Source organism: Heterocephalus glaber, unplaced genomic scaffold (genome assembly GCF_053883595.1).
Source record: "Heterocephalus glaber isolate CG9 unplaced genomic scaffold, H.glaber_assembly_v1.0 deba00000621, whole genome shotgun sequence".
Taxonomy (NCBI): Eukaryota; Metazoa; Chordata; class Mammalia; order Rodentia; family Bathyergidae; genus Heterocephalus; species Heterocephalus glaber.
Window position 1 is genome coordinate 17,041,212 of NW_028258153.1, and position 12,960 is coordinate 17,054,171.

Genomic DNA, 12,960 nt, shown 5'->3' on the forward strand with positions numbered 1-12,960 from the left:
CCTACAACAAACTATTTCTAGGTTTTAGCACTATGATTTTAAAATTATTTTCTCTGCTCTTGCATAATCTAAACAAGCAAAATAGCATATCAAATGCACACAAGACAAATGAGAGACCAGAGTTGACCTTGAGATAGGTCCAATTTAAGTTTTCAAAATTTTAAGTTTTCAGGGACTTTTTTTTGCTGTAGAGTACATTTGGTTTATTTGATCACAGGTTTGGTGTTGCTTTCCTTAGTCAAAAACTGGAATGAAGAGCTAGATTTTGTAAAGGTGCTCTGTAGGTGTGTGTTTTGGCTGATTAGACGTTTTGGTAAGGTCATAGTTTCCAAATGTAGTCACAAAAGGTCCCATCAATACAAGATTATAATAGAAAGTATGTGTGGAATGATTGCAATTTGATTCTCCTTCCTGGTTTAGTGCAGAAATATTCTACAGATCAAATAAAATAAACAACACTCCATCTCTTTCACCTAACCAGTAAACTTACTTTGTGAAAATTGAAGTTTTGCTGCCTTTAATACTATAAGCTGAACATAAAAAGCAGCAGTATTCTCTGATCCTTTCTTTTTTTATACTTTTTCCTTTTTTTTTATGTACACACACCTATGCACGAAATTTTCTAGTGTATGTGATGACAAAGAAAACCACAATAATCTGTATAGGAAACAGTTTCTTTTGTACATAGTGGATACTAAGTGAATTTAGCTGAATTGAAACAACATACATCTGAATACCTGAATTGTAAAGATCAAGCCTTGTCCTTTGATTTAAAAAAATAATAATAGAAAAAGCCTAAGAACATAAGCCTCTAAACAAAGAGTAATGCCCATATATATTTCAGAGTTATTTCATAACAATGAAAAAATGAAAGCAATCTAAATATACAATAATTAGAACTATAAAATAGATGTTGTATTCATGAAGAAATATTGTAACACCATTTAAACTTTATTAGTAAAAAATTTTAAGGACATGGTAAAATATAAACAATGTAATGTTATATTTATAAAATAAAGATTATAATACAGTAGACTCTTGACTTACAAACTCAATCTGTTCCCAAGAGCTGGTTGTAACTCAAGTTGGTTGTAAGTCAGTACAGCTGAGATCTAGAGGTTTACCTGGGTACACACTATAGATAACAAGAGGCAGATGAATCTTTCATTAACCTAATTAACCCAAGTTGTTTGTATATCAGGCCAGATGTAACTTGAGGGTCCATTGTAAATGGCATTTCAGTGTAAGGTTAGCTTATAAGGCAACAGTGCACAGGAAAAGGAATTGGAAAAATGGTAATATTAATAGTGTCTTTGGATATTGAGAATATTCATTTTTCTGTCCTCTTTCCATATTTCAGTATATATTATAGTGATATATGCATACCCATGATTATAGCAGCACAATTCATAATAGCTAAATCTTAGAAGCAGCCTATATGTCTATCAACAGATAAATGACCAGGTGTAGTGGCACATGCCTGTAATCTGAGTTGAAGCAGGAGGATGGCCACAGGTTCTAGGCCACTCAAGGTTACATAGGTGAGTTCAAGGCCAGCCTGAACTATGTAGCAAAACCTTGTCTCAAAAAACCAAACAAATGGATAAAGAAAATGTGGTATTTGTGCACAGTGGAATACTACTCTGCCATAAAGAAGGATAAACGAGTTATTTGTAGGAAAATGGATGCACCTTGAGACCATAATATTAAGTGAAATAAATCAGACACACAAGCTTAAATATCATATGGTTTCTCTTATATGAGAAATCCAAAATATAAATAAAAGAAATTTTAAAATTAAAAAAAAAATAGATAATAGGAAATAGGGAGTAGATCTTTTGCAAAATGGAAGGAGACTGAGATGGAAAGGGAAGGGGAAAAAGATGGAAAAATAATTAAGATGTGTGATGTACATGTGCCAACTCCCCACAAGGAATGTGATCATTAGGTACTGCAAACATGTATCAATAAACAATAAAATTTGAAAAAAAATAAAGGTGTATTATTTTGGTAAACAGAAAAGCTAAGAACTAGAAAAACATTCCTGTGGGAAAAATTTATTCATGTAGCCACTCAAAACCAATGAAAATTTTATATATTTATTTTATATATTTATATATTTATACTAAGCCCGTCAGATGGCTTTCAATATAATCCAGTGAGAGTCACACACTGAGTTTCCATCATCCTTGCAAATAATTCTCTACAAAGTAGCCTTTCAAACCTTCAATCCTTTAGTTTAATCTCAATCCATTACAAGTCCATGACTTTGTAGGAATATGTATACTTAGGCTATATTTGAACCTCTTTCTTTTACTAAAAGACATATTTCCTTAAGTTTTTCCTTCCTGTTTACTCATTTTAGTCTTATTTTATTGTTTCTTATTTTGTTTTCTACTCTGTCAAGTTCTCGGGTGCTGATTCACGCATTTACTGTCTCCTAACTCTCCCCGAGTGGATCACTTCCGGCAATTTCTCATAGTGAGCACATCTTTAGCGTCTTTCTTTCCTCTTTCTTTCTTTTTTTCTTTCTTTCTTTTTTTCTTTCTTTCTTTCTTTCTTTCTTTCTTTCTTTCTTTCTTTCTTCCTTCCTTCCTTTTCTCTTCTCTCTTCCTCTCTTTCTCTTTCTTTCTTTCCTTCATACTGGAGATTGAACTCAAGATCTTGTACTTGGCAGGCAGTGCATTGTTTCTTTCCATGTTTCATAGACTTTGAGACACAGAAGTGTCTCCAAAAGCTTTTGTGTTTACTTTGGTCAGAGTTCTCATGGATTCCATCTCATCCAGACCTCATTTTTATACTAATTTCTGGGCTGGGGTTCTCAGACGGTGTGGGCAGTATAAATTCAGATCTTATACCTTTGCGTGAGTTTTAATATCTCAAAGGGGACTCCTTCCTATTTACAAAGTGCCCAGGGCACAAGCTTCAGTTAGGCCGAGGGTGTGGTGTGACCAGTACCATTTTCACATGGGGGTTGGCCCTCCTGGGCTTCTGCTGCTCAGCGAGGTCTTGGTCAGAGCTTCCTGCCTCAGTGGTGAGCACTCAGCTGCAGCCTTCATCCTTGCACAGGCAATGAAATGCCTGCCCATGGCCACTAGGACCTGTCTGGATACAGTACCCCCAGGATTTCTTTGGCAACATCTCATAGATTGCTTTAACTGTAAGTTTTAACTTCTGTTCTGGTGCTTAGGTTTTTCTTTTTTGGGGGAAGGGGTACCCTCAGGACCTCGTGCTTGCCAGGCAGGCACTGTGCCGCTGAGCTAAATCCCTGGCACGGACATTTCTTTTCGAAGAAAAAAAATGTGTGTGTATACACGCACACACACACGCACACACTATCCAGAAATCTTTTTTGGGGAGGCAGTGATAGGATCTCACTATGTAGTTCAGGTTGTCCTTGAACTCACTATGTAGCCCAGGCTGGCCTCGAATTGGCTTTCAGCAATTCTCCTGCTTCAGCCTTCCAAGTGCTAGGATTACAGGTGTGTGCCACCACGCCCTGCCAGAAATCTTATTTTGAGTGGGAAGAGTTCTGTGGAATGCTTGAGGTCTGGAGTGGGAAGTTACTCCGGTTGGATTTCAAGTTCTTAGGAGTCTTATAGAGAAGAGTATCTCATACTCTAGCAGCACAGCTGGCATGGTGCTATCCATTTTGAGATGTATCACTAAAGACTGGCTATTAATAGAGTACATTTTCCAAATTTTCTCACTTTTTAAAATAAATTCAAGGCTCTTCCTGTATGAAAACATGATCCTCACTTCCTTGAATCCCTTACTGGGTAGAAATGATCTCAGAATGTCATCTTTTGTGTGCACTGAGGTGGGCAAAAAGAGCTAAGAAGTTCTCTGGGGTAATTTCATGATCCTTTTAGCCATCCTCTGAAGACACCTTCACCCTCAAAGCATTATTAAATTAATACTTAAAAAGTAAAGCAACAGGAAAAGTTCATGGTTCATAACAGCAAGCAGGAAAGGATTTACTTTCTGGATCCTTCCCAACATTCTCCTCGTGACTGATTTCCAGTGCAGCTTCACTCAGAAGTGAGGTGTGTGCTGCTGTTGCCCAGTTTCCCTAACAGGAAAATGAACGGGGCTTCTGCCCTCCCGAAGGTGCAGTCCTTAGCCTATGAAACATCCGATCAAGGAAAAGGGGAACCCGCCTGACTGGGCCTCTCTATCCTCCAGCCCTTCTCCCTGCCAGTGGCCACTCTTGCTCCTCGGAGCTCCAGTGTTTGTGTCCACTGTGTCCTTAATGAAGGTGCAAAGTTTAAAGGGAGAGACTAGATACAAATAAGCAGAGCTCAGGGGCAACTTATTGGTAGGTTTTGACTTTATGTACATCACTTAAAAGAGTTTTCTTCAATTATATAATACTTCAAACAGAGAAATGGTAAACTAGTTTTTTTATTTGGTGCTGAAGGTCAAACCCAGGGCCTTGGGCATGCTAGGCAAGTGCTCTATGTCTGAATCACATCCCCAGCCCTTTTTATTTATTTTGAGACAGGCTCTTGCTAAATTGCCCAGGTTAGCTTCAAACCTCTGATTCTCCTATCTCAGCCTCCCAAGTAACTGGGATTACAGGCATGAGTCACTGTGCTCAGCCAAAGTGATCTTTTTAAAAATATTATTTTATTTTGCTGTGTAGACAATTGTCAAGACTTTTGTAAGCTCTTATTGTCATCTGTCACCTCACTGAATTCCAGAGAGTTCTCTAGCAAAGGAGGTGTCACTACTCTATCCACACCACTGCAGAAGCTGCCCCAGGGCTGAAACCAGGGCTAGAGGCCCCCAAGTGCTATGAACCCCACAACCTGGGTGAACCTGTGGCATCTAAGCTAGCACAGATGTGAAACCTCTTAACTCAAGTTCACATCTTGATTTAGCAGTTCTCTCTAATCTTTTTCTTAGCTCAGTAAGGGACCTAACCCCCTCATTTCAATTCCTCCATGACTGAAATTCTCACACATACCACTCCCTTACCACTATAAATCTTTCCCCTGTTCTAAAATGAACCTATATAGGCTTTCACACGAGCTAAGTGCACATTTATCACTTTGCCTTGTGTTGACCATTGGCCACAATCTGCTAAATTGTAACAGATGAACCAGCATGATTCATGCAGGAATGGTAGGAATGACTGTGACAGATCTTCAGATTACATTACTTTGTACCTTGCTTGTGATGGGAAAATAGTCAACCACGCAGAAGACATGTAGATTTATTAGGTTAATGAGGCAATAATGTAACTACTAATAAGTGGGATTTTTCTCACAGACTAATAACAGCTTTATTGCATGTTAGTCTTTGTCATTTATTGCTCCCTAGGACCATAAAAACTAAAGAGCATGTTATTCCTTAACTGGCTGACTCGAATTTGTGATTTATTTGACCAGAAATGTGCCCTCTAACTATCACGCTTCAGTTTATGGCCATGGTTAGCTTGATAGTAAATTAAGAAACATCATTAGACAGCACTCAGGAAGTTAAGCTATTTCCCTAAATTAGAGTTTCTAATTTGGTTATTTATTTTAGGCCAAAAACTGTTTGAGTTTTGATTTTTGTCCTATAACTGTACATTAATTTTGCAGATTAATTCAAAAGGGCAGAGTAGGTAACTATAAGGCCAAGAAGTTCCTTCGTACTGCTTTAGCCCAGGATGGCCCTGGATTGTCCAGGATTAGACTGAGATGTGTGAAGACAGGGAGGCAAAACAAGGAGGCTATGAGCAGAAAAATCTGTGGTATAATTTGAAAGTGCCTTTGTTGGTAACAGAAAACGGACAGAGAGAATAGAGGCCTGGTCCTCAGCTCTGCCTCCATCCTGTGCACAGAAATGGTGGCACAACATCTGTCCAAAAGAGAGCATCAGAGAACCGGATCCCCATGGGAACAACACCAAAGGGTGGCTGGCAGAGACTGTGGGTCAGGACAATCTGCTATGGACTACAGAAGAGAACAACTCAACCGGGCAGGAAAAAAAAAAGAAAAAACAAAACAAAACTGTGAGTTGGGATTACCAATTTATTTGCTGTAGTTAGACCTGATTTGCAATTCCTCTCTCCAACTTTTCTTTTTTTAAATCGAAAGATTAATTGAGGGGCTGGGGATTTAGCTCAGTGGTTTCACCGCGTGCTGCGCAAGCTCAAGGACCCGAGTTCGATCCCTGGTACCAAAAAAAAGAAAAAAAGATTAATTGAGCCCAGGACAAAGATTATAGTGAGAAAAGGTGGGAAATTTGGAGTTTAACAGTTATAGGTACCCTGACTAGACACAATGTGAAAGGTGAGAGGGATTTAACAAAAACAGAAGTTAAGAAATGACAAAAAGATTAAAAAAGAAAAACACCAAACATTTCTCAAATGTTATTTATTTACTTTTTTTTTGGAGATGGTCTTGCTATAGAGTTCAGGCAGGCCTTGAACCACTATGTAGCTCAGGCTGGCCTCAAATTCAAGGCTATCAATCCTGCCTCAGCTTCCCAAGTGCTAGAATTATAAGCATGAGCCAACACACCTGGCTGTATTTAAGTCTTTTAAAATCTCACTACCTTAACCCTAACCCTAAAATATTCCTCAAAACACTGTTTGTTTTCCATTTATTGACTGACAAACAGCTATCAATTTTACATATGGGCCATTTCTTCCACATGAAAACCATTCCACTGTAGGGAGAATAAAAAAAGGTAACCAAATGTATCCTCGTCCCCTTCCTTCTCTTTGTGTTTCCTTTCCTTCCTTTCCCTTCTCTCCCTGAACAAGTTGGCCCTGCAGCATCAGGTGGGATGAAACAAGGCCCGTGTCTGTGGTGGGAGGGGAGAGTATGGGAGCACGAAGGCCACAGGGTTCTGCAGAACATGCCTGGCATGTGTCAGAGCCCAGAGAAGGGAATATGCCCTCAAGGAAAGGTGGTTGGGCAGGATTGAGTCAGAGATTCCAAGTTAAGAAAGGTGAGGAGATTGGATTAACAGATGTTGTGGTCTGAATATGTCCCCAAGGTTCAAGTGCCTCCATGAGGAGACAGTGGCTTTATAAGGTGAGGGATGGAGATTTGACCACACACTTGCTGTAATGCTACGAAGACTCATACCAGGTACCAGCACCGTAACACTAGACTTCCCAGCCTCCAAAACAGTGAGAAATGTGTTTCTTTGCTTTCTAAATTACCCAGTCTGAGGTATTAAAACAGCAGAAAACTGACTAAGACATCAGACTGAGGAGGGTGGGAAGCTGATAAAGCATGACTTTCAATTAAATTTCAATTTCAGATAAATACTGACTAATTTTTTAGTATACATATGTCCCAAATCTTGCATGCTTTCTGTGTAGTTTATCTGAAATTCAAGTTTAATGGGCCATTCTGTGTTCTGCCTGGCAGCCCTGTGAGAAAGGCATACCTGGTTTGGGGTGCTGAGTTCATGTTGGTAGAGGAGGCATCAAGGAGGTAGGAGAGGGCAACCAACAACATTGGAGCACAGCAGGAGCAGAAAAAAGACAGCATGGACACAGGAGATAGACAGCAGAGTTCTGAGATTCCTAGGGCTCCTCTAATACATTACAATGAACTAAGAGGCTTTGTTTCCGTTTTGAAATATATTCTCATTGCTCTGGAGGGCATTAGTCTGAAATCAAGATGTCTGTGCATTGGTAGCCCTGAAGGCTGCAAGGGAAAATCCTTCCTTGTGGCTCCTAGCTTCTGTTGGCTCTAAGATGTTCCTTAGCCCGTGGTCACACAACTCTAATCTCTGCCTCTTTCTTTACATGGCCTTTCTCTTTCTCTGCAAATCACCTACAAGGACCTAGTCATTGGATTTACAACCCACCCAGATAACCAAGGATGATCTCTTCCATCTCCAGATCCTTAATTTAATCACATCTGTAAAAGCCCCTTTGTGATGCAAAGTAGTGTTCATAAATTTGGGGATTAGACTCTAGGTCTCTTTGGGACAGGTACTATTATTCTGCCTACCTACCCTTCCCTTCTCCCTAATTTCTTAACCCTCAGGAGTTCCCCATCATGGCTGGAACCTTCCTTTCCAGCATGAGTCCTCTGGACTCTCTTACCCTCTGCCCTTCCAGCACCACCACCTCCTCCTCTTCCAGTGCAAATTCTGCTGATCCCACAAGTCTTAGTCCTTTTGGTAAAATCTTCCCAGGCTGTCTGGCTCCTGGACATAGCCTCCCATTGCATCCAGTGACCTCATTGTTCATTTGGCAAATACTCTGCCTTACTTTCATGTGTTCATAACATACTGTAGGTGCTACATATATGGTGAATGAGAGCACTATCAGATCATGAACCAATTGAGGGCCATGCCTAATTCTACTTTCTAATCTAGGGCTGTAGAGTGGTTGAGGAGAGATCTACAGCAAGAATGAAAAAATGGAAAAAGCCCAGGAACCCTAAGGAGGAGCATTTCCCATAGTTCCCGCTGTTTCCTTAGCTTAATGCAATACAATTCATGTTATTTATTGGCTGACCTATTTTTTGTTGGTGATTATTTTTTAGGGTTTTGAAGAAGGGACTTAGGGACCGAACTTCTATTACTCTCTCTTACCCAGATAAGATATATGCCACCATTTTATGTGAAATTTGGTCTTCCTAGTGATAATCCCTTTCTGAAAATAGATGTTTTAACTCATATTAATATTTTGAAAAAATATCATTACTAGAACATTGAATAGCATAATTGAATAGTTCTTGTTGGTCAAAGGAAAAGGATCAGAAACCTGCTAGGTTACAGTTGGCCTTTTGAGTCTACCTACCTGCCTAGAGTTCACATCAAAGAACACATCAAACATACTGCCTATCTTATCATACTTTTGACAAATGAGCCGAACATTTTTAAATGTAACTCTACAAAATTTAACATGATGTATTAGGGTTCTCTAGAGGAACAGAATCTATATTAAATGGTTCCATTATACAGAAGGATTTATTAGATAAGCTTACAGGATCAGAAGCAGAAGAGTCACAGTGGGCATCTGTGAGATCAGAGGTGTAAGAATCCAAAAGGTCATCTGTGCGATGGAGAGCCAGAGGATCCATTAGCCATCAAAGGTCAAGGCTGAGAGGCTCACTATAGATCTAGCTAAAAGCAGCCAGCAGCATCCATGCCACAGCCTGAATTTTGGGCTGCTTTGAAAATTTCTCCACTAGATTAATTAGTCCACTACTTTTAATCTCAGTCTCCTGAAAAGTCTCAGAATATGCAGTCGTAGACAAATTTTCTGCCGGGTGTAACACATCTGGCCTCTAGTCCAACTGCCAGTGGAGTCCTTGGTACTAGCTGAAACTTCCTGAGCTGGGCCTTTACTGCCTGCATTCCTATCAGGATTCTGGTCTTCTGAGATCTGACCAGGATCTCCCGTTAAGCCCACCTTACAGCATTCCAGGTCTTCTCTAGTTGGCATCTCCAAAACTTTCCGAACTCCCCCTGCTAACCAGTTCCAAAGACTTCAAACCCACATGGTCAGGTATAGTCATAGTAACAACCCTGTGTTTCTGGTACCAAAATCTGTCTCAGTCACTTTCCTATCATTGGGACACAATACTTAACACTCACAACTTAAAGGGGGAGAGGTTTATTTTGGCTCACAATTTTAGTCCAAGGGTGGCTGACTCCTGGGCAGAAAAAGGATGGCTGAGGGGCTTGGTGGAGGAAAAAAGTGCTCAATCCATGGCAGCCAGGAAGCAGAAAGAGAAGGGAGGAGCCAGGAAAGGAGGTATTCCCTTCCAGGTCACTCCCTCAGGGACCTTCCTCTTTCAGCCAGACCCTACTTCCTAACAGCACATTCAGGTATAAACACATCAGTGGATTAGTCCCTGGGTGAGTATAGAGCCCTCGTAATCCAATCACCTTCCAAAAGCCTTGCTTCTGAACACATGAGAGTTCTAGGGAAACATTTTAGGTCTAAATCATAACACACGGGAGCACTTTTTGGGTTGTGGTTAAATAAATAGATGGATAAGAAATAGTCTTGCATCATGGACAAAAACGCATGGAGACAGATAACAACTATTCCAGGCTGCCTTCTGACTCACCACTGGTGATAAATTGGGCCTCAGACCAAGAAAAATTAAACCCAGGGTTTTTTTTTTAAAAAAAGGCCTTTCAACTTACCAGGAAAAGAAGCAAAACTGGATTTCTTGGGTTTTAGGTACCATTAAAAAGAAACTTTACAGAAGGCAAAGTTGCTCTTATAGTAATAAAAAACTTTTTCTGTATTGATAGTTAAAGTGTTGCTTCTATGAATGTGTTTTACATTTGGGTGTTGATGTAGATTCTTGCTTGTGTTCATTGGTGAAGGATAAATATGTAACTTTACCCCTCCCTTTGGCAAAAAAAAAAAAAATCAGGAAGGAACTTAAACACAAGGCTTTTCCTCCCATTTTACATTCAAACTTGTCTTACAGGAAATGAACAAATAGTGATTCTTGAATATAACATTGTACTTCCCTGAGCTGTAGTACAAAAAAGAGCTTTACAGGAATTTGGTGTGATCTGGAAGTTGAGATTTTAAGGACAAATGTGAAACTTAGATTTTCATTTCCTGCAGAATAATTGGCAAACTCATTAGCCTAATGTTCACAATCTGAAAAATCTTATCCCAGCTCATTCTCAGCTTTATCTGCATTCATCTTACTCCACAGACCCAGCAATGTACTTTGAACCATGTTAAATATTTTTATTTCAATACTTTGGGGGGGGGTGTGTGTGATTCTGAAATGCCTGTCTTTTACTCAGTCCTACTATTAAAGTTCCCATGTTTTTAGGCACATCTTCAAAGAAAGAGCATCTATAAAACTACTCACTCATAATTCTCCATTTCAGAATTTCCTGTTTTTTCCTAAATTTTTATAATTTTTATAAGATCTACTGCTTCTGCAATCAGAACTAAAAACTAAAAATTATTTAATAGCTCACCAGGTAAAATATAAACGTAACCTTTTTTTTTATTGGTATCAGGGATCCAACTCGGGACCTTGTGCTTGCAAGGCAGGTGGCAGATAAACATAACTTTGTGAAAACAGCAAGAAATTCTTTCAGAACCAAGAGGTACATTCATACATCTAAACACTTACAGTGAGAAAAAAGAAAAGAAAGGCAAAGTAAAGAAAAAGGTAAATTCCAACCAATATAGGAAGAACTAACAAGACATGAAGCTGTCTTACAGACCACAAATACTCTTTCTTTTTGGTACCGGGAATTGAACACAGGTCCTTGCATTTGCAAGGCAGGTAGTGGAACCACTGAGCTAAATCCCCAGCCCAATCATTTTTAAAGATAATTTTAAAAAGAGAAAATAAAACCCATTAAAAATCTAGTATTACCTTAGTAAAAAATGAATGTGACCTATAAGAAGAAAATCATATTTTAATGGGAGATTTGACAATGTGTGCCATATTCCTATAAATCTTCCTGAGTTTAATCCAAATACTAAAAAAAATTCCAATGTGATTTTTAAAAATTATAAAAATGAAGTAAAGTTTGCTGAGAAAATTAGAAAACAATCAAGAACATTTTGGGGGAAAAAAGTGCAGTGGGTCTAGTTCTACTGACATTAAGACATAAAAACTGCAATAATTAGAGCAGAGTGCCTTTGGAAGAGATGTAAATTAATAAAATAGTGATCACTAGGAAATAAATCCTATTATGTCAAACACTTTAGTAAATGCTAAGGAGAAAAGATTTTCAATAGTGGTGTCAAGGAAATTTCAACTCTTCAAAATAAAAGTTCCTCATTAGATAATAAAATGTGTTCTGCATAGAATTTTGCAACCAGTAAAACAGTAAAAAATTTCAAAGTAGAAAAAATGAATAGCAAATGTGGGAGGGGGGAGTTTTTGAAGTTATAAACGTGATGAGAAATCAAAAAAGGAATGAAGTAATATTTTGCTATATGGACTCCAAATTTTTGCATATTAGATATAAACAGAAATAAACAACTAATGTGTAGAAGCTTCATACTCTGATAAAATTCCTCCCTTCCCTGCTTTCAGCCCCCACTTATTACAAACAGGTGATAATACTAAGCAGGGTACAAAAAAGGAAAAATCAAAATGATCTAATTGAAGTCAAAGAGAATAAATGTAAGTACCTCCATGCCACATAAACAAACAAAAATGGCACAGTGAGGAGAGTTGAATTGCAGCTGTACAGCTACTGCCTTGCATTTGCATGTCCAGGGCTCCAGCTCCCACAGAGTGGTGAACACTAACAGTGGGAACGTCCTAGAGAACCTTGAGGATGGGGATGAGAGGTGTGGCTCCCTCTTGCAAGAGGAGACTGAAAAGGTAAGTTGGCTAACTCATTGTTTAGAGATGTGATTCATGGGAAGCAGTGGACGTTGGGAAGCAGGAAGTGAAAGACAGCCTGATGTAGCAGTAGAATCTGTGATGTCTATAACATCAAAGTAAGACAGGAATACCAAAATATCACTGCATTTGTCCTTCTGAACTGGGTACCCCAGGCTGCTATGTGGAGACAGAAGCAACATTTTATTAGGTAGGAGGTGATGGGTATGGAGGGGAAAAGAGAGGAAGTAAATACAAAATTAAAGTCTTTCCACTCAAAGTGAGCCTCCTGCAAAATAAAATTCCAAAGGCATATTAAAATATCTAACATAGGGCCGGGGATTTAGCTCAGTGGTTCCGGTGCCTGTCTCGCAAGCACAAGGTCCTGAGTTCAATCCCCGGTACCAAAAAACCCCAACAAAACTGTGATTAAACTGTACATTTTAAACAAAAAACAAGACAAAATATTTAACATAAGAAAAAATATCTTACCTCCCAGTTGGAACATAAATTCATTTCAGATAAAATTAATTTTGCTAAACTGTTTGATGTGGAATTGAAAATAAATATGCTTATGATGCTTAAAGGGGTAGATAAGATATTCTTTTCCTTAGAAAAAAACCCATAAAAGTATGTTCTTTAAAAATATAACTTTGAGAGTCCCAAG